Below are 24,508 nucleotides of genomic sequence, written 5' to 3'. Positions count from 1 at the left end.
GGCAGATTGGAGAGGCCCTGGAGGTTTTTCGCCTTCCTCTGTAGCATGGGGCATGGTTGACTTGAGGGAGGCTTCTCTGCTCCTTGAAGTCTTTGAACCATGATTTAAGGACTTCAATAGCTCAGACATGGGTGAGGTTTTTCATAGGAGTGGGTGGGTGAGATTCTGTGGCCTGCGCTGTGCAGGAGGTTGGACTAGATGATCAGAATGGTCCCTTCTGACCTTAGTTTCTATGAATCTATGAATCTAAGGCTTTGGGCACATCCAAAGGGGCTGTCCTTCAGCCTGGCAAGGAGGAATGATTGGCTCCCCGATGCTTGGAAGGGTGCTGGCCCTGCCACTGCTGGCAACCCTACCTGCCCGTTTTCTCCCTCAAACCATTGATCCCGCTTGGGCGGGGTGGCCTCCCATCACACCCAGCTGAGTGGGTGTGCCCCTGCTGCTGATAACAGCTATCGGGTGAGGTCCCTGGAGGATGGGGTAGCTAGGACATCCAGGAGCTCGGGAGAGGGCCCATCTCAGGAAGAGAACATCTCTCCCTCTGCTTCCCCATCTCCATCCCCCCTAAACCCCAATCCTATCACCTTTGTCCCTGGATCTACCCCTGTCAGCTGGCCCTCCAACAATACCACCACAGAGGTCTGGGTACTAGTGATGGGGGAAAGCTTGATAAACTTAAGTCACTGGCCTAGCACCTTGCTCTTGAGGGTGGGGAGGAGGCCTCCTATAAGACCTCTGGGGTGCCACTGCTGGACTTGAATCCATGGCCCCCAAGAAAGTCTAACGGGTGGAACTGGCCAAGGAGGCTGTGGCAGCAGAGGGGGCCAATGCTGTCCCCTTCTGGAGCCCTCCTGGAAGAAGCATTAGAGGGAGGCCCTCCCCCACCTTTCTACCATCTGTCTCCCCATTCTGGCAGGTGGGGTGTCTGAATGAACATTGAGGAGAGCGGGGCCCTTGCCCCTGTAACCCAGGGGGAGAACACCCCTTTGCCTGAGGGCCTCGGACTGGATGCTGAATCCATCATGGCATCACCTCCTCCTTCCCCAGCTTACTGCCTGGGGTGCTGCCCCTGCTCTCATTCCTGGGGTATCACCTCCCTTTTCCACCTACCCAGCTTGTGGCCACCAAGCTGGTTCCAGCAATGGCCGGTGCTGAACAGCCACGGTCAGAGCCTTCCAGGGCATGTGCCCCGACCTTCCAAGATAGGACAGTGGCTCCCAGAGCTGCTGAGGGGCCCTGACTCAGTCTTCAATCTGATGCCAAGATTGCAAATGTCAAACCCTTCCTGGCGCCCAGGCCCAGTGTCAGAGAGGAGCTCCCTGCATCTGCCCAAATTACCTCTGTGCCAAGTGAAGTGGTGCTGCACCCTGGTGGCTCAGCTGCCAGGGATCTTTATCCACTGCTGAACCCTCCCCTTCCACCTCCCAGGCTGTGGCTTCCCCTGAGGTTGTCCTCTTTCCTTTCTCAGGTGGTGATCCTTGGGAGGTGGTTTTTGTATTCCCTTTCCTTGCTCCATTCAGGGCTGATGTACTCCCTCTGCCGCTCCTGTGTTGGGAGCTCAGGTGGACAATGAGGAGTGGGTGATGCTATTCAAGGTTCAGTTACCACTGAGGTAGGGGTATGCATAGTCATGCTGTCTTGACTGACTCACAACTGTGAGTGCCAATATTAGGTCAGCCTGTCAGAAAACAGGGCAGGCACCCCCAGACTGGTGGTATATTCTATAATTAGATTCCACCAAGCCAGTAACAATTGTGCACTCCTGGATCACTATACAGTATCAGTCTTACCATGGAGTCCCAGACAGTTCTCTTAGGCACTCCAGACACTGTCAACCAGACAAACTGAACTTTGTGATTAAAAAGGTTACTGAAACACAAAATTACACCACATCAAGTTACTCCCAGTCCCAAAGGATCAGTCACTTACCCCATATCACTTGGTACTCTGGATCTCACACCAAAGACAGTGCTGCCAGCCAGTTCTATCGTAAACTAACTATAGGTTACAGAGTAGCAGCCGTGTTAGTCTGTATTCGCAAAAAGAAAAGGAGTACTTGTGGCACCTTAGAGACTAACAAATTTATTAGAGCATAAGCTTTCGTGAGCTACAGCTCACTTCATCGGATGAGCTGAAGCTCACGAAAGCTTATGCTCTAATAAATTTGTTAGTAACTATAGGTTAGTTAGCTAAGAATGAGACTTATTGAGAGGTTAAAGCAGGTAAAATATAATAACGGGTGAGTCAAAGTTTGTAAGTCCAAAATCATAGTGGTTGATGTAATACACTGCTAGTTTCCCAAAAGTCTTTTCAGGGAACCTCGATGTTTCTGGGGAGTTCCACTTTGCATTTGGTATCTTCCCTGTAAGAGTCCAAACAGTCAGAGAGATACGGGATCATCCCTTGAAATCTATTTTATAGCTTCTCTAGAAAATAATCTGAACACTGTCTTTAACCACCTGGGTTTGATGAATAGGAAATGCAGACTGAGTCTGTGAATTCCCATTGTCGAACACAAGGACCCTTGCTTTGAAGTTAGCACTCTTCTTCATTTACATTTCCAAGGTACCATTCCCCTTTGATGGATAATTTAATTACAAGGACATACACAATGTAAAAGGTAATGTAATTGCAAATAACAATCCTTCATTAGTTTTCATGAAGTTTACACATCTAGTACATTCTCATCTTAACACTACCACACACTTTTGATCTAGGGTTAACTAGTTACAGGGATATACAAAATGTAATGCGATAGCAACCAACAGGTTATAGATCAGTGAAGACAATACCATTAACATTTCCTTTGAACAAAACTAACCCACAAGTGAATTGGCCTGATTACACTACAATACCTTTTGACATTCCTTTGGTTTCTATTAGCACATGAGTGAATTAGCCTGCAGCCCTGCCCTGAACAGGCACCTGGGCAGGGACATGTGTCCCAGCATGTCCTTGCCCTTAGGCTGCAGAGGTGCTAAGGGGACCCAGATGGAGCACAGCTAGGAGTCTCTGGGCTTGATTGAGGAGGCTACAGAGCTCTCTGCCTCAGACACTTTGTGGGATGAGCCGCGCCAGTTCCTGGAAGACACATAGGGTGACCAGATGTCCCGATTTTACAGGGACAGTCCTGATTTGGGGTCTTTTTCTTATATAGGCTCCTATTACGCTCCCACCCCCATCCTGATGTTTCACATTTGCTGTCTGGTAACCCTACAGACACATGTGGCTCCAGGGGAAGGTGCAGTTTGCTCTTCAGCAGTGAGGGGATTTCAGTTTCATTCTCCAAGCTGTGAGGGCCTTGATGGGGAAAGGCAAGAGGAGCAGGAAACAGGACGATGGGCCACAGTCTACCAGTGGGCCCGCAGCTTCCACGATTCCCTGATCACCTTTGGGATCAAATCAACCATGGATTGCTGCGTGGCACAGTGGGGGCAGGTGCCACTCCTGGCCATGAGGATCCTCTACCTCTCAGATGAAACCCACCACCTTTGCATCACTTCACATCAGAGGCTGTAGGGTGAGTTTCCACAGGTGCCAGGTACTCTGTGATCTTCTTGCAGGAGACTTTCATCAATCCAGCTACCAAAGCCAGCTGGAGGCTGAAAAGGAGAGATGGGATGTACTTCAACCACCTCACTGAGGTTTTCGGGTGAGGGATAGCCACCCTGTTTTCCTCAGACCTAGAGCCCAAGGTGCTGGGGGCTGCCAAGGCCATGCCAGGATACCTGCTGCACCTCCGGGTCTGTGTGGAGGGGCTAACTCTCGACCTGGTTAACACATATACCCTGATATCAGGCCCAGAATGGGTGCACTTCCATGGTATCTGCCTTAATTGGCACTTTGGATCAGCCCCACTCCCTGCCTGAACAGACTTGGCCCCTCAGTAGGTTTGCTGGAGGAGTGGCTGAGCCAAATTTGAGTTGGTGGTGGGGGCAGTACACTGAAGTTTTGCCCTGCCTGAATGCTGGGGGGGACAGCCAACAGGCCAGGGCAAGGAGCAGGCTCACTTTTCAACCTCACCCTCCAGGCCTCCTCATTCTGGATGCAGAACCCAACCCTCATCCCACAGGGGCTACCCACACTGCAGGCAGGGCCCAACCTCCCATCCAGGGCCGCTCACCCTAAGGAAGCAGGGAGAGGGGGCAATCTCCATAATGCACAGGGCTCCAAAATTCTTTAATTTGGCCATGGTGCTTGACTTTATGCTGCCCCAGTTGAAAATCTTGGCCATGATATGTTATTTTTGCATGGGATATTTCCTACATAAATGCAATTGTTAGAATTACAAGGCCTGGCTCATTGTTTACACCAGCGCAAAGTGAGTAATGTTTTGAGTGAATTGGCTGTACAGTGCATGCAGTTTGTCCTGTTCATTTAACTTGAAGAATACTGAATGTTAATTAAGATATGAATGTTTTGGGAGCTCCTCTGGGATCTCTCCACTTTTCCCTTTATTCTCTTCTTTGGAGTGAGTCTATCACTGCCCCTCCTGGGTCAGAGAGAGAGAGAGAGAGTAATTACAGAGAACAGCAAGCCTCCTCCTTCCCCAGAAGAGGAATGTGCCCAGTATATCCTAAGAAAATAAAGGACTGAGCTCTGTGATGTGGTTGGTATAGGCTGGCTTCTACTGGTATTGCATGTCAGATTTTTTTAAAGTGCTCCTGGCATAATTGAAAAAGAGTTAGAGGAGTTATAATTGCCTTTCATCCCAGTTATATGAAAACTAGTACAGGCACACTTAGAAGAAATTTGTTTACAACTGTGAAAATGTGCTAAAAGGAGAAAGCTTGTATTCAATTAAACAGTTAAACACTGTTTTTGAGAAGTGAAACACCATTAAAATCAAGTTTCAGAGTGGTAGCCGTGTTAGTCTGTATCAGCAAAAAGAAAAGGAGTACTTGTGGCACCTTAGAGACTAACAAATTTATTTGAGCGTAAGCTTTCATGGGCTAAAACCGACTGCATTGGATGCATGCAGTGGAAAATACAGAAAGAAGATAGATGGATAGATATACACACAGAGAGAACATGAAAAAACGGGTGTTGCCATACCAACAATAATGAGAGTAATCAGTTAAGGTGGGCTATTATCATCAGGAGAAAAAAACTTTTGTAGTGATAATCATGATGGCCCATTTCCAACAGTTGACAAGAAGGTGTGAGTAACAGTAGGGGGAAAATAAGCATGGGGAAATAGTTTTACTTTGTGTAATGACCCATCTACTCCCAGTCTTTATTCAAGCCTAATTTAATGGTGTCCAGTTTGCAAATTAATTCCAATTCAGCAGTCTCTCATTGGAGTCTGTTTTTTAAAGTTTTTTTGTTGTAGTCTTTTGGTCTGTAATTGAGCGACCAGGGAGACTGAAGTGTACTCTGACTGGTTTTTGAATGTTATAATTCTTGACTTCTGATTTGTGTCCATTTATTCTTTTGTGTAGAGATTGTCCGGTTTGGCCAATGTATATGGCAGAGGGGCATTGCTGGCACATGATGGCATATATCACATTGGTAGATGCGCAGGTGAACGAGCCTCTGATACTGTGGCTGATGTGATTAGGTCCTATGATGGTGTCCCCTGAATAGATATGTGGACAGATGATTTCAACAATTTCCATCCCACCATCAACCTCAGCCTGGACCAGTCCACACAAGAGATCCACTTCCTGGACACTACATTGCTAATAAGCGATGGTCACATGACACCACCCTATACTGGAAACCTGCTGACCGCTATACTTACCTACATACCTCCAGCTTTCATCCAGACCACACCACACGATCTATTGTCTACAGCCAATTTCTAAGATACAACCACATTTGCTCCAACACCTCAGACAGAGACAAACACCTACAAGATCTCTATCAAGCGTTCTTAAAACTACAATACCCACCTACTGAAGTGAAGAAACAGATTGACAGAGCCAGAAGAGTATCCAGAAGTCACCTACTACAGGACAGGCCCAACAAAGAAAATAACAGAACGCCACTAGCCGTCACCTTCAGCCCCCAACTAAAACCTCTCCAACGCATCATCAGGGATCTACAAACTATCCTGAAGGACGACCCATCACTCTCACAGATCTTGGGAGACAGGCCAGTCCTTGCTTACAGACAGCCCCGCAACCTGAAGCAAATACTCACCAGCACCCACACACCACACAATAGAAACGCTAACCCAGGAACCTATCCTTGCAACAAAGCCGTTGCCAACTGTGTCCACATATCTATTCAGGGAACACCATCATAGGACCTAATCACATCAGCCACATTATCAGAGGGTCATTCACCTGCACATCTACCAATGTGATATATGCAAGCAATGCCCCTCTGACATGTACATTGAATAAAGACTGGGAATGGATGGGTCATTACACAAAGTAAAACTATTTCCCCATGTTTATTTCCCCCCCCCCCCCACACACACACACCCACACACACTATTCCTCAGACATTCTTGTCAACTGCTGGAAATAGCCCACCTTGATTATCACAACAAAAGGTTTTTTTCCCCTCGCTCTCCTGCTGGTAATAGCTCACCTTACCTGATCACTCTCCTTACAATGTGTATGGTAACACCCATTGTTTCATGTTCTCTGTGTATATAAATCTCCCCACTGTATTTTCCACTGAATGCATCTGATGAAGTGAGCTGTAGCTCACGAAAGCTTATGCTCAAATAAATGTGTTAGTCTCTAAGGTGCCACAAGTCCTCCTTTTCTTTTTGTGGATACAGACTAACATGGCTGCTACTCTTTATTTTGCATTTAAAATATTTGACATTAAAATTAAACACTAAATTATATTTCTTAGCATTCTGTCTTGTAAATGGACTTGTCAAGCTTTGGTATCTGAGTTTGGTTGGTTGGTTTTTTGTTTGTTTGTTTTTTTGTTGTTGAAATCCAGAAATATTCATGGAGCATCAAAAATTATGCTGCTAGGTTTTTTTCATGGTGTCAGCCGAATGTCCAAAGCTCCAGATAATTTTGTAGCTATATATAATTACTGCTATATTATTTAGAATTGTTTGAATTTCAAAATATGGCAGGCACTATTTTAGTTCTTTTTTTGTTTGGAAGATGGTTTGTGAAACAGTTTTGTGTTATGAAATGTATTAATTATTCAAATGTGTGTTCTAAACAGCATAGGATGACCCTTTTCACCTTATAGGTTGCTCTTGAATTGATTACTTTGGTTATTTGCTTTTTGTGATTGGTCATCACCTAAGTCATATGGACTTGTTTCTGCTTCCTGATTGGACTACTGAAGGGTTTTTTTTGTTTGTTTGTTTTTTAACATGTGCAAATAATACATAGCTAATGCTCTTGTTTGGACAAGAATATCCTGGGTCTCTGGCGGTTACGGACATTCATGTGGGTTGAGATTTGTTTGTTGTGGTCTGCAGGATCAGAGTAAGACTCTCCACTCTACTTAAGCCCCTGTATAGATTGTACAGAGGAAGATGAATGTTAGGAGAATACGTGGGCTGGAGAGAAGGCCGCAGTGGGGATGGCCCAGGTGACACAATCCTCAAGTGACTTGAGCAGAGTGGCTGTGGCTGGTGTAGTAGCCTTGCACATTGGCCTTGGGTTGTGAGGTGGTATCTCTTCCACTTGCCTAGAGGCCAAATGCTTGGGCTCTGTGTGGATGGAGTGGATTTCACCCACTGGTTTCCACTGGGCAGCATGTGGGTGCAATGATTTGCTCACATAGATCTGATTGCCAAATCGGGAATAAAGTTTGTAAAAATATCGTGCAATAAAATATTCTATATAAATGTAAGCTAATAATGGGCATTCATGCATGATCATAAAATATATTCCAATTAAACAAAAAAAGTATTAATAAAAGAATGTGGATTCATGTAACAAAGTTAGGTTTAGAAGAGATATAATGGTTTGGAAAATAGATTTTAATATTTTCTTAATTACATACCTTAAAATGCTTTTACAGGGGAGCTATTTCACAAGTACACAGTGACATTAACTGCATTCCAGCAATTGTAATACAAAACATCAGTCCCAAACCTTGTTATGAATGACCTCTCTTTTCTTTTAGAAAGATAATGGTCTCATCGTGTCCCTGGTGCTCAAAGGGGAGAAACTCCATCTATAAGAGTGAAAGTTGGACTGAAGATTAGCTGAAGGCCTTGAACTAGCAAACGCCACTAGTCTGCTTGATTTATTAAGGCGGAATTTAGGATAATCTACAGTAAGAAAAATCAAGTGAAAGTAAGTACAGTTACAAAATGGGAATATATACAAGTCTTAACAATTAGATTTAAGATGCCTGACATTTCAGGGTCTGGTAACACTTAGTTGTATTTTGGTTGTACTGTGAAGATTGATACTGGTAAGACAGGAGGGGTCATGGTTCAAAACAAATATTTCAGTACTGTGTTTTCTAAACAAAATATAAATACAATCACCAGCAAAATGTAGAGCTCAGAGTGAGCAAACTGCCCACATCACAAAGCAGTGTGAATGCATCTGACAGCAGGAACATTTCTGTCAGTCAGGGATCAAGTTTCCTTTTAAAGTTTTCAAGAGGGTTATTTATAAATAATGAGAAAAATGATTATGAAAAATACCTTTGTCATTTAAAGTAGGGGCCTATCTATTGGGAGACCATAGTTCAGATTTAACTCTGAAAATGATTTTTGTTTATATATGCTTGACCTAGCCTACATTTTATTGTAGCATGGCAGCTTATGTTGTTATTATGAATTTCCATTTCTTATATCTTGTTTCTGAAAAATGTCCCACAGAGTGAGATTATGACTCAAACTGTGTTCATTCCTCGTTGCTGTTACATCCATATTGGGTATCAAAACTAAGCCCTGATACTAGTGTAGTAATGTGGGGAAATCATGACCTGTTACTTTTTCATATTTTATTATGAAAAAGTATTCAAAAAATAAGATTATGTGCAAAATTCTAGAAACACCCTGGTTTGTAATCTCGAAACCCAATGCAAATTACTTTTTCTCCACAAGATTGTTTAACAGGACATAGAATCATAGAAGAATAAGACTGGAAGGGACCAGACATTCAAAACTTTGGGGTGTAAGGAAATCAAAGCTGAGTGCATAATTATAGTGAATGATTTATTAGGTAAATTGAATGTCTCTTGCTTTTGTGAATTGCAAGTAACTTTCAATTTTTGAAAATTATTCATTATTTAGAATTGCATAGTTTTTATGAAAAATTATTGCTGTGTAGTTTTGACTGTGAGCAGTTGACTATGAGTGCCGGGCACCTGAAATTCAGGCTGTGCTGGTTAATTTTTTACTTATGATTTTTCATATGCTATTGTTTCTGTTCATTTTATGAGGTCCTGATTCAGTGTTTAAAATTAAGCACCTGCTCACATGTTCTTTTGACTTGGGGTCTGAATGAGCATAACCTTTACAATTGGTTTTAGGAAAAGTGTAAGCAAAGAAAGCAATCTTGGGGAATCAATGGGATTACTCTTGTGAGCAGTGATGAGCTGCCAAAATCTGAAGAACCGGTTCCTTCACTAGCTCCAGGTCTTCGGCCGCACTGAGGGATGTGCCCCTGAAGTGCCGCTGAAGACCTGGAGTGAGTGAAGGACGTGCCGATAAAGTGCTGCCGAAGACCCGGAGCGAGTGAGGGGCTTACTGCCGAAGACTCGGAGCGCCGCCGGGTGAGTAAAAAAGGATTCTCAAGGGGAACCTCCCCAGACGGGAGCTCAGGCAGGCCAGACAGGATGGTCCCGCGGGCCAGAGTTTGCACAACCCTTTAACAACCGGTTTTAAACTGACTTCTAAATTTAACAACCGGTTTGCGCAAACCGGTAAGAACCGGCTCCAGCTCATCGCTGCTTGTGAGTAATGTCAAATGCATAAATAAAGATTTGTTGGATCTGGCTCATAGCTATTTAAAAAATAGCAGCATATAATCAAGATGAGTGCTGTTCACAAAGCATTGCTTCCACTTTTCTCCCCTTTACTTTCCCTTTTTGGGTGGAAGGGGATGTAGGTGGGTAAAATGACATCTTTTGGCAAAGGGAATAAGAAACCTGACACTGATGGTTCCACCTACGTGAGTAAGTACTACTCACAGGAGAGACCTGTAAGAATTGCCCCACCCCCAACCAAAAAGCAGCAGATTCCAGGGAGGAAGAGAAAAATACCTTGAGGACGTGGTGATGAGAATTAGGGAGACTGGGCCGGAGGGAAGGGGAGAAGTAGGGGATAAAATTTACAAGAGGGAAAATAGGAAGAGAGCTGACAATTAATTGAGAGAAGAGAATAGAGAGGAAGTGCAGAAGGATGGGGAAAATCCTCCTTGATGTAAGCAACCCATGTCAGTCACTGTGAGAGGAAGAAAACTGACTGAAGAGGCCTGAGTCACTTCAGCTAGGACAGCCAAAATAGGAAATACATTGCAGCAGACTGGTTCTAGCTAGGGTATGGGGGGAGAAGGGGCCTGCCTCAACATAACCAAACCATAGCTTTTGATTTATTTTTTGTTTGTGGTAAACTTAAAATACAGGAGATTTTTTTTTTTTACTCCCTTGTTCCCCTAATGGACAAAACAGGAGTGAGTAATTGTTGATCATTTAGATCATTAGAGCAATTAGAGCTCCTTGACAAATTAGAGGAAGCTTTGGAAAGGGGGTTGTAGTGGAAGAAAATTTCCCCAGCTCTTTCTTCACCCAGTAATACTGTATGACAGAGAGGCTTGTGCAAAGTGCTCTTTGGGATTGAGAGGCCCAAGAAACAATCTGATTATAGGGTTTACAGGGACAGGCATGCTCAGGCATGTTTCAGGAATTGAAGTTATGTAATAGAACAGTTTTTCCCTCTGTGCAGCTCAAGAGTGGTTCTTTCTGCTTCTTTCTTCCTTTCTTTTTTCTGGGTCTAAGATAAAATCTTTGAATGGCTCTGATCTGTTGCTTGGAGATTAATGATTCCACAGAGTACATGGTAATGCAGATGGAGATAACATACATTGCATAAAGAAAAGGAGTACTTGTGGCACCTTAGAGACTAACAAATTTATTTGAGCATAAGTTTTCATGAACTACAGCTCACTTCATCGGATGCATTCAGTGAATTGCATGGCATCTTAAACTCCAGTAACTGGCTGTGATGCAGGTGATCAGTGTCTTGTATTTATAGAAGTGGGCATCATAAAAATCTTTCCATTCCCTAACAATTGCCCTTAAAAATGACAAATTAAATGAACTCTATGAGTGCAGTCTTGCAAAGGAATTTTGCTAAAGGCTTCCACTTCATCTTTAAGTCAGGTCATTGTGCTAAAGTATTTCCGCACTCTGAACTCTGCAGTGCTGAAGCATAATAGGACCGTAAAAGACTTAATACTGAATTTTCTTTCCTTTGTATTTTTCAGTCACACCCTTAATATTGCCTTAATGTGTGTTCAAATATTTGGCTAAGCAGCATATGTGTCTATGCATGTTGTAGTCCTCACATTCGTTTATCATTTTCCCTTAATCCCAGTCTTTCTGGAGATGGGAGGAGGGAAGGGGTTCACTAAGAAGTTCTTGCACCCCCCTCCCCCAATTTGGCTGAATTTTCTCATCCCCACCGCCCCTACTAATACCAATAGAAAAGCATCCATTTCACTTGGCAAAAACAGATTAGTTTAACTCTTGCATTAACCCTATTAACAATGTTTTGTTTTTGTTGTTGTTTGTTTTAAATTAGTGTTGCTTAGCTGGAGTAAAGTTTGGATTTAGTAATGTCATGAAGAGACAGGGAATTTTGCTGTAGCTTCTTGCACCTACCTCCTTCTCCAGCCACTACATTCAGCTCCTCTCTCTTCCTACTCAGGCCCCTATCCAGCAAAGCAGTTAAGCATAGGAATATGTAATGGCTTGTAAAGGTTAATTTTGGCCACATGACTGGAATGCTAGTCAATGATATTTGGAATGGTGGGAGTTAGACTGACACAAATGGAGGGATTTTCAATAGCGCCTAAATGACTTTCAATGAAACTTGTACTCCTAAGTCACTGAGGTAGTTTTGAAAATTCCACCCTGTATTCTTAGATACCAGCCCATTTAATGATTTCATTAGCCTCAAAGGCCTGATCCTATGAGATGCTGAGCAGTCATAGCTTCCACTGACACTGTGTTGGGAATACTTGGCTCCTCTCAGGACTGGGCCCCTTACACTCTACCTCTTATTTCCTAGCAGAATAAATGCCTTTCAATGAATAAACTGAACTCCTCTGCATTGATGACCCCATAAAATAGTCAGTGAGTTAAGCATGTTTATTTTTTGCTGCAGGGTGTACATTACATTGGTTTCTTGATTTTCAAAGTATTACAAAAATCTCAGCAGTTCTAATTTGCTTTTTTTGAAAGCTGTCGATCTGAATTTCAAAAGAAAAGAGAGACCATTCCTGGTTTTGGCCCCAAGGTTTGGATTTCTCTCCCTGTTCACATGCACCTCAGTGCTTCACACTCCAGCTTTAATCTTCTCCCTTTAATCTTCTCCCCCCTTACAAACATTTTTAGTATGACTGCTCTTGGGCCCCATATATATTAGTAGTCCCTCCACCACACTTTTGTCTCTATATCCTTTAATGGGCTAACAGTTCCCACCTCCCCATGTCTGATTCATTTTGACTTTTAAGATGGTGTTCATTTAAACTATGGGTTTAATTGTATTTTGTGTGTGTTGTTTTAATCATATTGTACATGCGTCTCTGAGCACCCTGATGGGATGCACTTTGGATATAAAAATATATAATAGTTCTTGCATGAGGGAGCTTTCTACAAGCATCCTACCAATTCCATAGTCTATTTAATTGCATTTTTATATTTTGATTTCTAATACAAAATCTCCTCAGGATTTGAGTAGCCCATAAGTTGTGTGGAGTTTCCCTTCTTGGCAACAAGATTGTTTGTTTTTATTTTCATTTGTTTTGCATTCCAGATTTGTTTTCCCTTTTGTTCTTTAATTGTGGTGATGCATTTTAGTTTAATTAAAGTGTTATGAAAAACACAATTCAATTATTTTATTCCATTTAAACATCCTTCAAGCATCTTGCAAATATTTAAGAAAATGCATTGTTACTAAAATAATACTGTTTAAATTACCTCTGACTCTCCCCTCCACCCAGCCTCAATATGAAATAAAGGAATAATACACAGACCTATGGGTAGAATATTTTTATTACCCTTTAATATATGGAAAAGAATGATTCATAAGTAAAATGAAAGTTCTCCAAAACTCTACATGCTAAAGGCAATGGAAAGTATGGGTTTGTATCTCTATACTGACTTAGTTTAAATTAGCCTGTATTGTGTGGCATAATAACAGTATATGTTAGAAATTGAATGCCATGTAATATGACATGGCCCTGTTTTATATAAACATGTAGCAATAAACAAAGTAGCGTATTAGAATTTGTGATACAGTATTAGGCAAACTTCTGATTTATGATTAAAATATTAGATTTCCATTTCACTTGTGGTACATATCATTCAAATTTATTTCATTTTCTATGAACCCTTTTTCCAGAAAACACATATCTGTATCAAGACTAAATAAAATTAAACGGACATAAAAGCACTGCAATGAATGGCTATTTTCCTTCTGAGTGAAATACTGGAGTCGGGTTACAGGTTGCACTTCCCAAATACCTGTGGATGAAACAAAGGAAAAAGTGAGTTTTATCTTTCTTTACTTCTTTCAGACTAGTGGCCTGATCCTGCAAGATGACTTCAGTGGGAGCTGTGTGTTCTCAGCACCATACAAGAGGCACTGGGCATTTTGCAGGATCGGACCCTAAGAACCCTGTGATCCTTATTCCCATGAGTAGTCCCATTAAAGATCACCAACATTCATAACAGTGGCATGACTGGTTCAGGTTCATTGAACTCAATAAAAAGAATCTCACTGATTTCAGTAGGCTTTGGATTGGACCCAAAGTGCCCACTTTTGCAGTCTTATTCCAGCAAAACTCCCATTAATTTAATGGCAGCTTTGCTTGAGTAAGGATTACAGGAGTGAACCCTAAGCAATGCATTTCTTTAAGAAGGAACCTCTAACAGATTCATATTGATTCTTGTAATTGAATAAATGGGGTGTGCTAAATATTATTACTCCCATGACAAGAAATTTAAATAAATGTATTAACATGAGACAAACATTCAGCTATTGTAATTGAGTAAATATTATACAAATTCCTAAAAATTACTATTAATAAGCATTTTTCTACCCTTAGAATTTCACAATTAACCTGTTTGTTTATACCAGGTACTTACTATGCTTTCATTTTTTTCCCCCACATGCCTCCCAATGATGCTTTGTAGAATGAGTGTGTGGTGGAGTACCTCAGTCGCCCCATTTTCCCATGCCCTATGCCTCTTTAGTTCCAATTCTCAAAGAAGTATATGCATAGGAAAAAGGAACAACGAGCAGAATCAAAAGAAATCCAACAGTTGGCAAGGAAACCTAAAGTGTAAACATATATGTTAATGAGAATAGAAATCAGTAATTACCCTTGAAACAGTATCTGTTTTCTTGAAATATCCCCCAGTGGATACAGGTTAGAACAGTGGTTAAAACATAAGAAAGTTATGACTAAATATATCAAGCATCAATATTGTTTTAACAGTATTCAGTATATAGAAAATTAATCAATTTAAGTTAGCTATCTTTAAAAACAAATAGGATATGGAGTCTGCAGAAGGAAAAAGTCAATAACAATAATTTATCCACAAATCATCTAAAGATGAATGTCAGGTAATTAACAAGATAACATTCTGATTAGCATGAAGTCAGAATTATTGCACAATGCTAAAGTTTTGTTTTATTTTTTTTATAAAGCCATTAGATCAGTATCACAAAGGTAAGAGAGTTAGAAAAAAACATTGTATGTAAACTGCAAAGTACTGTAAAGCCTTCTCTGCAAACAACAAATAAGACTTACCTGATTAGCCATCTGAAGCTCTGCCTGCATCAGCTTCTTTTTCATCAGCATTTATGCTTTGCTCAAGACCTTGAAGAAGTATGGACAATACAGAGTAGCTGTTTTCATAAGTGATAATCAGCTTGCCCCTTGCCAAGGACTCGGGTGCACCTGCAGGTTGGGTGCACAAAAGCATTGCTCAGTAAAAGCGCTGAAAACTTGGAAAAGATCACTTGTGGGCCAGGGGAGGTATGTAAGGGAGTGCAACTGACAAAAGGGATGATTAGAAGTGATGGCCTGAAATGTGCAGTGAGGATGAGAAGTTATCGCTTGTTTTTTCTTTCACATACGTCAATGGCTTGGAAAATGTAAACCTGGGAGAGAACTTCTCGTTCTGGAAAGTTGCACTATATTTTTTCCCCTTGTGCTTTTTTTTTTTCCTTTCTTTTAAATCTCTATCAATGTCCTTCACTGCAAACATGGCTTTAGTGAGGCGATATCAAGGTCTGTGTACAAGGCTTTTCCCTGCTTATCCAGGCACCAGCGAGGCTCCCCTACTGGGTACCAAGGCTGAGAATTCTCTTTCACCATATTTAATCCTTATTGCTAACAAATGCTTTAACCATTTGTTTTCTAGCTGCTTCTTTTTCTTCAGCATGTTCCAACGCTTCCTTGATCTTTTTACTCCATCAACTCTTTCCTAAATGTGCCATATTATGTACATATGATGAAATAGATCTTCTTGCAGTTAGAGGAAGGCTGAGTGAACTCATTCAAAATGGATCAGAATGCCACAGCATCTGCAATTTTCCTCACATACGTAGTAACCACAATATTAATTGTTATGTACTGCTGAGGGTTGACTGTTGTAGTTCATTGAGAGGCACTGTTTCAGCTGCTGAAGATTTGTCTGTGTTCATAACAGAGTGGGATTTTTCACTTGTGTACATGAATAACAATTCAGATGAAAGGTCCACAGTGAAGTCAATAGATCTGCTCACTTGGGTAGAGTTATTCATGTGCCTAAGTGTTTGCAGGATCAGGACCTTAATGTTGCAATTTATAAAGGGTACTAGATGCTTGTGTAACCCACACACCTCCTGGGTATGGTGTTCTGTCCCCTCCAGTGGCACCAAGATGACTTAGAGACAGAAAATTAAATGAGTCCATTCTACAGCTTCAATTAAGAGCCAGTTTGCTTTTAGCTTATGCTGTAGATGCTCATGCACTAAGCTCCAGAGGTCCCAGGTTCAATTCCACCCGCTGATGAACAGGGTCTGTTGGCGTAACACTTGTATATCAGGGAAGTACCTGATGCATCTAACCTATAGCTTTTCTCTTTGGGTCAGATTCTGCAATTTTTGCTCAAACAAAGCTCCCATTACTTCAATTGCAAAGCACTAGGCCCTTTGTTAGTGTGTTTTGCTTAGGAAGAGAAATATACTTTCCAATTTGGAAGCAATTTTTTAGCATGAGCCACTCATACAAGTCAGAATGACTATTTTTTTCAACCCCAGAAATATTAAAAAGTCCCAATCTTTTGTGATCTCTGGGCTCAGTTACTGAACAGCACTCTGGTTGGGCTTTCCCTTGAAAGCTACACATAGGCCGCAGCTAATGCAGCATAACTTTCTGATGTCTCTAAGGACTAATTATGCCAGTGCTTTATGAGCAGCTTGGTGGTCTCTAGTTAGGTGAGTGCACTTCAAAGTCCTACAAAGCCACATGCATGTACTTAACTTCATGCACACAAGTAGACCTGTAAGGTTAAGCATGTGCATAAGTCTTTGTAGGATCATAGCCTAAAGCTGTTGTTTAAAAACAAAAAACCTATTATCTAGGATCAGTGCATCTGCGGGAATGTTTGCTGTTCTAACTCCCAGCATGGCACCTAAAGTCAGTGAGGCTAGACTTGCTGATGATCCCATGATATATTCTCCAGAGGGCAGAAGGCAGAGCACATACAGCTTTGGAATGCTCATCTTAGCTTTATGCCAGAGCTCATCTGTGAGCTGAGGTCTTTCATGGCATGGAGGAAGACACTTTTATTTCACTTCTGGTGTGTGTGTTGATAAGGGTTTATTTATGGATGTAGGGACATTTTTTGCTTGGGAAGTGTGTTTTATTTTTATTATGACATGCTTTACACTGTCATACTGTAGATTTTGTCTGAAACCACACTGCCATTTAACCCTTGTAGTTTTAAGGTGTTTTGGAGGGTTATCAGCATGAGCGCACATAAATACAATGTTGTTATGAGGGAAAAGATGCTTTTTTGTTTGTTTGTTTTCTAAATTCATGTTGAATGTTGTTGTGCTGTAGGGTTACCATACATCCGTATTCTCCCGGACCTGTCCGGCTTTTTAGTTCTTAAATCGCTGTCCAGGAAGAATTTTTAAATATCTAAAAACGTCCAGAATTTTGCCATTATTATTTTTCCCCAAAGAAGAGTTGATCATTCAAGGAAGAGAGTGAATGTTGATCACTCAAGAGAGTGCCTGCTTTTTCCTCCTAGCTCCCAGCACTTGTGCTGCAAAACAGCTGTTTCGCGTGGCTGGGAGGGAGGGGAAAGGAGGGGGGAACGTGATGCACTCAGGGGAGGAGGCGGGGCCGGGGCGGGGATTTGAGGAAGAGGTCCAATGGGGTGGGGAGGAGGCAGAGTTGGGGCGGGGACTTTGGGGAAGGGATTGGAATGGGGGCGGGGAAGGGGTGGAGTTAGGGTGGGGCAAGGGGGCGCAAGCAAATCCCCCCCATGGAGTGTCTTTATTTATTTATTTTGAATGTTCACACATGGTAACCCTACTGTGCTGCTTTCCAAATAGTTTGTGAGATATGGAGACGTTCATCGCTAGGTCACTGGTTCTAGCTTCAGGAAATACTGCACAATCATGAGTGCAGGTAACAATTTCTAACACAAGTACATGCATGGATTGTGCTTTGAGGGTATGGAGGGCTGACACAAAGCCCTTTGCACCACATAAGGCCTGCAGTGGGGTTGTGCTGGTGAGGAATAGGCAAACTGTCTATGATGTGACTGTTTCCTGTATGCCTTGAAGGGGAATTCCATGCCCATTTCAATAAGCTGGTGCATAGGGGATATTGTAGAGCAGGCTGGGGCAATACTGTGGGATCTGCAGTTATACAGGCCTAATAACTCTGCATGGAGGGTGTAGAACAGCAATGCTCATTATTCCACTTATATTCTAGAACAGTGGCTTGTGAAGTGTCTGCTTTGCAGAACAATATTTTCCCTGGGCCTTATTGAATGTGTGAATCCTATCTCCCTCAGTCCCCATGGAGATCCCCTTACATAGCCCAATTACTAGGGGGTTCGCTGAGCAGGAGGGTACATTTCACCTTAATGAAACTATCCTTAATAAATGTCCTGTACTGCCTTATTTATCAAGAGATTATTCAGTAGCCTACCGTATTATCAAACTGGTAGGCTCATGATAAATTCCAATCTAATCTCCAACATTATCTTTGAATAGTCCTACGTTCTAAATAGCTGCGAATGGGGAACAGCAATTATTCCCTAGTTAATATGTGAACCCTCCCTTTTGATGTTACCTAAGAACAATTGTTAAATGTATTTATTTGCAATGCATCCAAATGCCATCAATGTGTGGATTAGCGCTGGCTATCTTAAATACTTGGAGCTGCATAAAACTGAAGAGATTGAATTTCCAAAAATGAATACTGAGTCAGGTCCTGCTCCCATTGAAGTCAATGGCCAAACATGCATTGACTTCAGTGGAAGTAGGATTGGGCCCCATATGTCCAAACTGGGTCAGAGGTTGAATCTCCGATGATCAAGGAGGCACTTTGGAAACCCTATAGGTCTTCTCCAATTTCACTGTCTGTCATTCTGGGTGGTATGTACTGTGGAGCACACATTATTTTTAGCTAGAAGTGAGTCAGTTTGCTGCTGAAAAAAGTTGGCTAAGGTGACTTTATTTATTTATTTGTTTATTTTTAAAGATAACTTTTTGGTTTTCCAGTTACTGAAAATGAAAATAGGATCATTATAAAGGACTTGTATTGAATCTGCTAAGGCTAATGAACCTGGCAAGTTCAGCTTAAAAATTGTAGAATTCTTTATTCATTTCATTTTACTCCCCAAAGATGATCTTTTGATTGCAAGTATTAATGTTCTCTGTGTGACTAATTTACAGGCCAGTAACATTGTATATAACAAGGGAGCTTATGGGGAAAAAACTTTCCACCAGTTTAAAGGGACAGTTGAGGACGGCTGTCCAACTAAGCATATACTTAATTGTGTCCTTCTGTCAGTCCCTTTGAGCTTCTAACCATTTGACCAGCCCTTTTTTAATGTTAACCAGATAAATTGCTCTATTCTGGGTTGCCTATCTAAAACAAACACTTATGCCCTGTCCCTCCATGCATGGATGTTCATGAACAGCTGCAGCAAAGAGAGGGAGTGCTCACAGGGAAATAACTCTTGCAGCTGACATAGACCATCTGGACTGATCCTCCACCAACCACATGATTTATAGGGATTGAAACCATAATTGTGGTTGGGATATGATTCAATGTGGCCAGGAGGGCAGCTGGAGGAGGGTAATCAGGCTGGAGGTATAGTTCTTAGAAACTTGGGAATCAAGCAGCAGTTTGGGTACTTGGGTCAATATTTGATTTATAGACCCTGAGAGGAGGCAGCTGGGAAAATCAGGTAGGGGCCAGGTTTCTAGAATATTTTTCAGAAAATTCCATCTTGTAAAGAGCACGTGGCCAGGCATTGTGCTTCTCTAATGAATATCCCTAGTACAGTCTTGACACAGTGGTGATATCAGAGTTTCTAGTGTCCCACATGTGATTAGATTAAGGGCCCCAGCTGAGTTAAATGTTGGGAGAGTGTTCACCCATGAGTGCCCTTTCCATGTTGGTGTTCAGGTGAAGGAGGAGGATGGAGTAGCTTGTTCCTTTAAAAGGTATATGAACATCCTCCTCTGATGATTCTCACTCCCGGGCTCCTTTTCTGAGTGCTCACTGAAGAGGACTATTAACAGAAAGGAGGTATCTGTATGCCCCACAGTGGATGCAGTTGCATCATACAATATCCCTCTTCTCTGTCATATTCCTTTTTCTTTCCCTAAATATGTAATGGAATGAATTATCATTCCTCTTAATGCAGGTGTGTTTCTGAGAGGGATTGAAAATGTTATTAGAATGATCTCATAGTGATCTTTTCTCTTTGATGCTAGTCTTTACATTGACTAACTTAACACTTGTTAAAAGCCGTGTTGCTTGTCTACACTGGACTTTTAAATTGTGTTAGCTAATACATGCAAATATCACAACTTGAAAGCAATAGTCATTCTCCATCCCTCTGCTGCCTTCAACAGGATGGTTCACTCTCCCTTCTTGGGCATCCAAAATTCTGTCCTTTCCTCGTTCTTCTCCTACTTGAGTGATCACACTTTCAGCATTACCTTCAGTGGTTCCTCTCCCTCTTTCTGAAGGTGTCCCTCAGCGTTCTGTTCTTGGTCCCTCCTTTTCTCCCCCTAAATTTATTTCCTTTGTGAGTTGTGTGTTTGTGTTTTCAGTTATGTATATGCGGACAATTCTCAATACTACAATATATGATGCCTCCATACACACCCTAACTCCATATTATATGGCCATTGTAAATCAGTGTTACCCATGTACACTCTTTCAAATCTGGTCATATATATTATTTTCTTATAGAACCATTGATTTACATTGAATTTTATGAACACAACAGACCTACAAAGGTGGGGGAGGAGGGAGGATTGAGGCAGGCAAGAAAGACAAATCATCTAATTAAAATTGTTTAGGTTTGCCTTGATGCTCATAGGCTCCAGTTGTATTGTTCAGCTTAGATTGTAAACACCTGTGGCAGGAACTTTTTGTCACTTTTTATTTCCATCTGGCAACATTCTGCCAAGTACTTAAATAGATGCTTAACTTTTTAAGAATAAGTCCCACTGAAGTCATTGGGGTTACTCACATGCTTATGCCGGTGCACAGGGGCTTTTGCTAGCTTAGGATCTCTGAGAATTTATGCCGTGAAAAATGCATTGAATGAAAAAGGATTTATATTTGTATTATTTCTGAAAAAAGCATGTAATAATACCAGTGTATTTGAATAAAAATTGTCCATGTTTTAAAAACAAGGCGGAGTAGGAAGTTCATCTTACAAGTTGGTTCTGATAATGGTTACAAGACACAGTTTTCCCACTCTTCTTTCCTATTAGATTGTCTTAAATTGCAGCTACACATAATGTACCCAAATATTTGAAATATAAACAGAAAAATATGCCAGTGACATAAATGCTGATGGTCTAAAGGTCTGGAAGAAGAGTCAATGTATTGTGTATCTGAAATAACAAAGCTGGCAAACATTTTAAGTGTGAAAAGAATGCAAGATAAAGCGGGTGTCCTTCAAGTCTGTATCTTTCTCGACCAAACAGGGTGAACAAAGTTGACTGTGTGCAAGCTGCAGGAAGAAGCTTGTTACAAAGTGAACTGGAATGAAGAAATATGCAGGGGCCTGATTCAAAGTCCATTTTAGTCATAGAAAGTGTCCTATTGACTACAATCGACTTCAGATCAGGTCCCCCTTATTACATTTGTTAATTTTCCACCGTTAGTGAGAGAATGCATGTTGCTGTACCAGTGTTTTACATAACATAATTCAACAGTTAGCAATTAGTACAAATTCAACATAGCTACAAGATTTGATGTCCTAAAACATTAATTACGGGGCAAATTAGCACCTCTGTTTCTGTTCAGTTTTATACAATGTCTGTCACAGTGGAATCTAAGCATTGCACAAAAACTAAAGAATTAAATGGCCAGAAGAAAAGGGTGGATTTCTCTGTTTCTCTTTGCAGGGGAGTGGGGCTTTCTATTAAAGACCATCTGCTCTGGTATATGTTTTTATTTGAAAGGGGTGTTTTTACTAAACACACCCAGCTTGGGCTCAGTCTAATCTCTTCTGGCAAAAAGCCCCACAGCTATTCCCAGTGCTCAGTAGTAGGAAACTGTGCAGGAGCTGGGTCCCTGTGGAGCATAGTTGTCTTGAGGGATGCAGATGATAAGGTCTGGGGGTACTTATCATAGAACTGGAAGGGACCTCAAGAGGTCATCTAGTCCAGTCCCCTGCACTCAAGGCAGGACTAAGTATTATCTAAACTATCTCTATGTCTCAGCCTATTAAATACCTTGAAGATTATCTAAAGGAGAACATGGAAGAAATTAGGCCCCAATCCTGCAAACACCTAAGGCTTAATTCCTCAGTGAAGACAACCTGGGCTGTTACTTGGGAGTCAGCCTTCACCCTGCTCCCATCCACCCAGGCAAGTCATTCAGCTCAGAACAAGCCAGCTTACCCAGGTATCAGCTAAATCCTGAGCACTGCTTACACTTGAGCTGGAACCTGTCCATTTTGCAGCAAAGGCCTTAGATTAAACCACTTGAGAGCTGATAGTCCTCCGTTGTCTTCCCCCAGTTCCTCCCATTGCCCAGAAGGACAAATGAGTTCTCCTACAATTCACTGTGACAGGTTTCAGAGTAGTAGCCGTGCTAAAATAATCATAGAGCAGCTCAGTTTACTGCAGTGCTAAGGCCCACAGGATATGGGCCCAGATAGACGAATGACTACAGCATCAGTGTGGATGCACTGGAGTCTGACTTTGGAGTGTTGCTGCTCTCACCTGAGATAGGCCAATCTTAGTGCTCGCACCCAAATGCCAATTCCCCAGGCTAACTCAGTAGTGAAGACCCTTACATATATGTAACTTTAAACTTGAGTAGTCACATGACTTCAATGAGACTACTCACATGTTTAAATCTGTAAGTATTTGCCAGATTGGGGCCTTATATTGCAGCTCTTTAAAAAGGTACATGTATAATCAATTAACTTATTTAGCACATACCTTTCATTTTGGCTGGAAGTTTGCAGTTACTCTGTTCTGGAATTCATGACCTGAACATGACCATGGTGGCAGGGGGCGGCGGGGAAGTCCCAAGTGTCCAGAATTAAAGCTCACAGTCCAAGTGTATGGAAATATTTAAAGATGGAAACTTCTACGGGAAGACCCTCAGCTGGTGTAAATTGTCATGACTCTGTTGAATTCAGTGGAGCTCTGGCATTTTGCAACAGGTGAGGATCTGTACCTTTGTATCTTAATATAATGAGTTGTCAAGGATGGATCAATTCCTCACTCAGTCCTTGACCAGGCAAAACCCTGATTAATTTCAAATAAGAGTTTTGTTTCATTATAGATTGAGTCAGGACTAGCAGGTGTTGGTTACATATTACAATTATTGGTGGGCAAATTTTAAAAAAGGGACAGATTAGATGTGGTTTAGAAATATATAGATTCTCATGAAAGCTATCAGAACCATTTTGTCAGCATATCTTCAGACTTTCTCACAACATTTCTGGCACGTCAGGTTTCCTATCAATCTGGAAATGGATGGAGAATACATTTCCCCCCCATGGTATTTTGGCCCTCTTAATTGAACTCCATGACAGTCAGATCTGGCAAGTGTGGATGTGTGTGGAAAATGAAAAATATTGGGAACATTGTAATTAATCATTTCAAAAAATGAATAACATTTTGGGAGCCAGGGTTTCCATATTTTTTATGTACTGATTTGCTAAATCCTTAATAAGCATAAACAAATTCCTGCACTTCAAAGATCAGTCAGAAGAAAATGTGTTCAACAAGCCAAAAGTCCCAAGCAAATCTTTGGCATCTGAATAATATGAGAACTTCAAAGGCCTGTCCATATCTGTGTTAGAGGCCAGATCCCCAACTGGTGTAAATCAGCAAACCTCGTCTGGCTTCACTGTGGCTGTGCTGATCTATAGCAGCTGAGGATCCGCCCCTACAACTTTCAAACTGTGTTGAGGAAAGCACCACTTTTGAACTGTGCTATTCATTGCTTAAATGTATTCTACAGATTTTTAGAACTGTTTGGTAATTTGTGCAAATCCTGATAGTGGGTATTTCCAACATTTGTCAACAGGGCTTTACAAAGCCATTGCCTACAGTAAACAAGGTGGTTGAGGTAATGTCTTTTATTGGACCAACTTTATTGGAAGTTGGTCCAGTAAAATATACTACCTCATCCACCTTGTCTCTCTAATATCCTGGGACCAACACAGCTATGACTACATTGCCTACAGTAGGTCTTTTTAGAAAAAAAATCTCATAAATGCTAAATCAGTTCCACTTATCTTTTGTCAACAGTTAAATAGGCTGGGTGCAGACTCCAGATGAAAATTGTGTAGCCACCACAAACTGGCATGACTTCCTGCAATATAGATCACTGCTATCCTCATCCTCGTGGTTTTCTTTCTGGTTTACCTCTGCATTAGTGGTAAAATTATTATTATCATAGAGGCAAATTCTGCATCATACTCCATGAATGGACTCACTAATTTTAATAGGCGTGTTTGAGGAGTAAAGTAATGCTCAGCATGAATACAGGTGGCAGAATTTGGCCCTTTGTTATTTCTCTGTTCTTGAGCACTAGCAGTTTCTATCCTAAGAAGTTTACAGATCCTCTTCTATCCTAAGAAGTTTACAGATCCTCAGTGG

At 41.5% G+C, this 24,508-nt stretch overlaps 2 long non-coding RNA genes across 2 annotated transcripts; one reads left to right on the top strand and one right to left on the bottom strand.

Moving 5' to 3' along the window:
• Positions 1 to 217: 217 nt before the first annotated feature.
• LOC122460938 lies at positions 218 to 14,927 on the bottom strand. The gene is made up of 3 exons (XR_006282578.1): positions 13,280 to 14,927; positions 6,708 to 6,712; positions 218 to 230 (listed from the first exon to the last, which is right to left on the bottom strand). It is a non-coding gene; the product is annotated as an uncharacterized LOC122460938 (long non-coding RNA).
• LOC122460939 lies at positions 8,075 to 13,652 on the top strand. Its single transcript, XR_006282579.1, has 3 exons — positions 8,075 to 8,231; positions 11,696 to 11,840; positions 13,520 to 13,652. It is a non-coding gene; the product is annotated as an uncharacterized LOC122460939 (long non-coding RNA).
• Positions 14,928 to 24,508: the final 9,581 nt, after the last annotated feature.

This window comes from Dermochelys coriacea, chromosome 7 (genome assembly GCF_009764565.3).
Source record: "Dermochelys coriacea isolate rDerCor1 chromosome 7, rDerCor1.pri.v4, whole genome shotgun sequence".
Taxonomy (NCBI): Eukaryota; Metazoa; Chordata; order Testudines; family Dermochelyidae; genus Dermochelys; species Dermochelys coriacea.
Note: the sequence above shows the minus strand (reverse complement) of the source record. Positions and strands in the feature narration are given on the sequence as shown.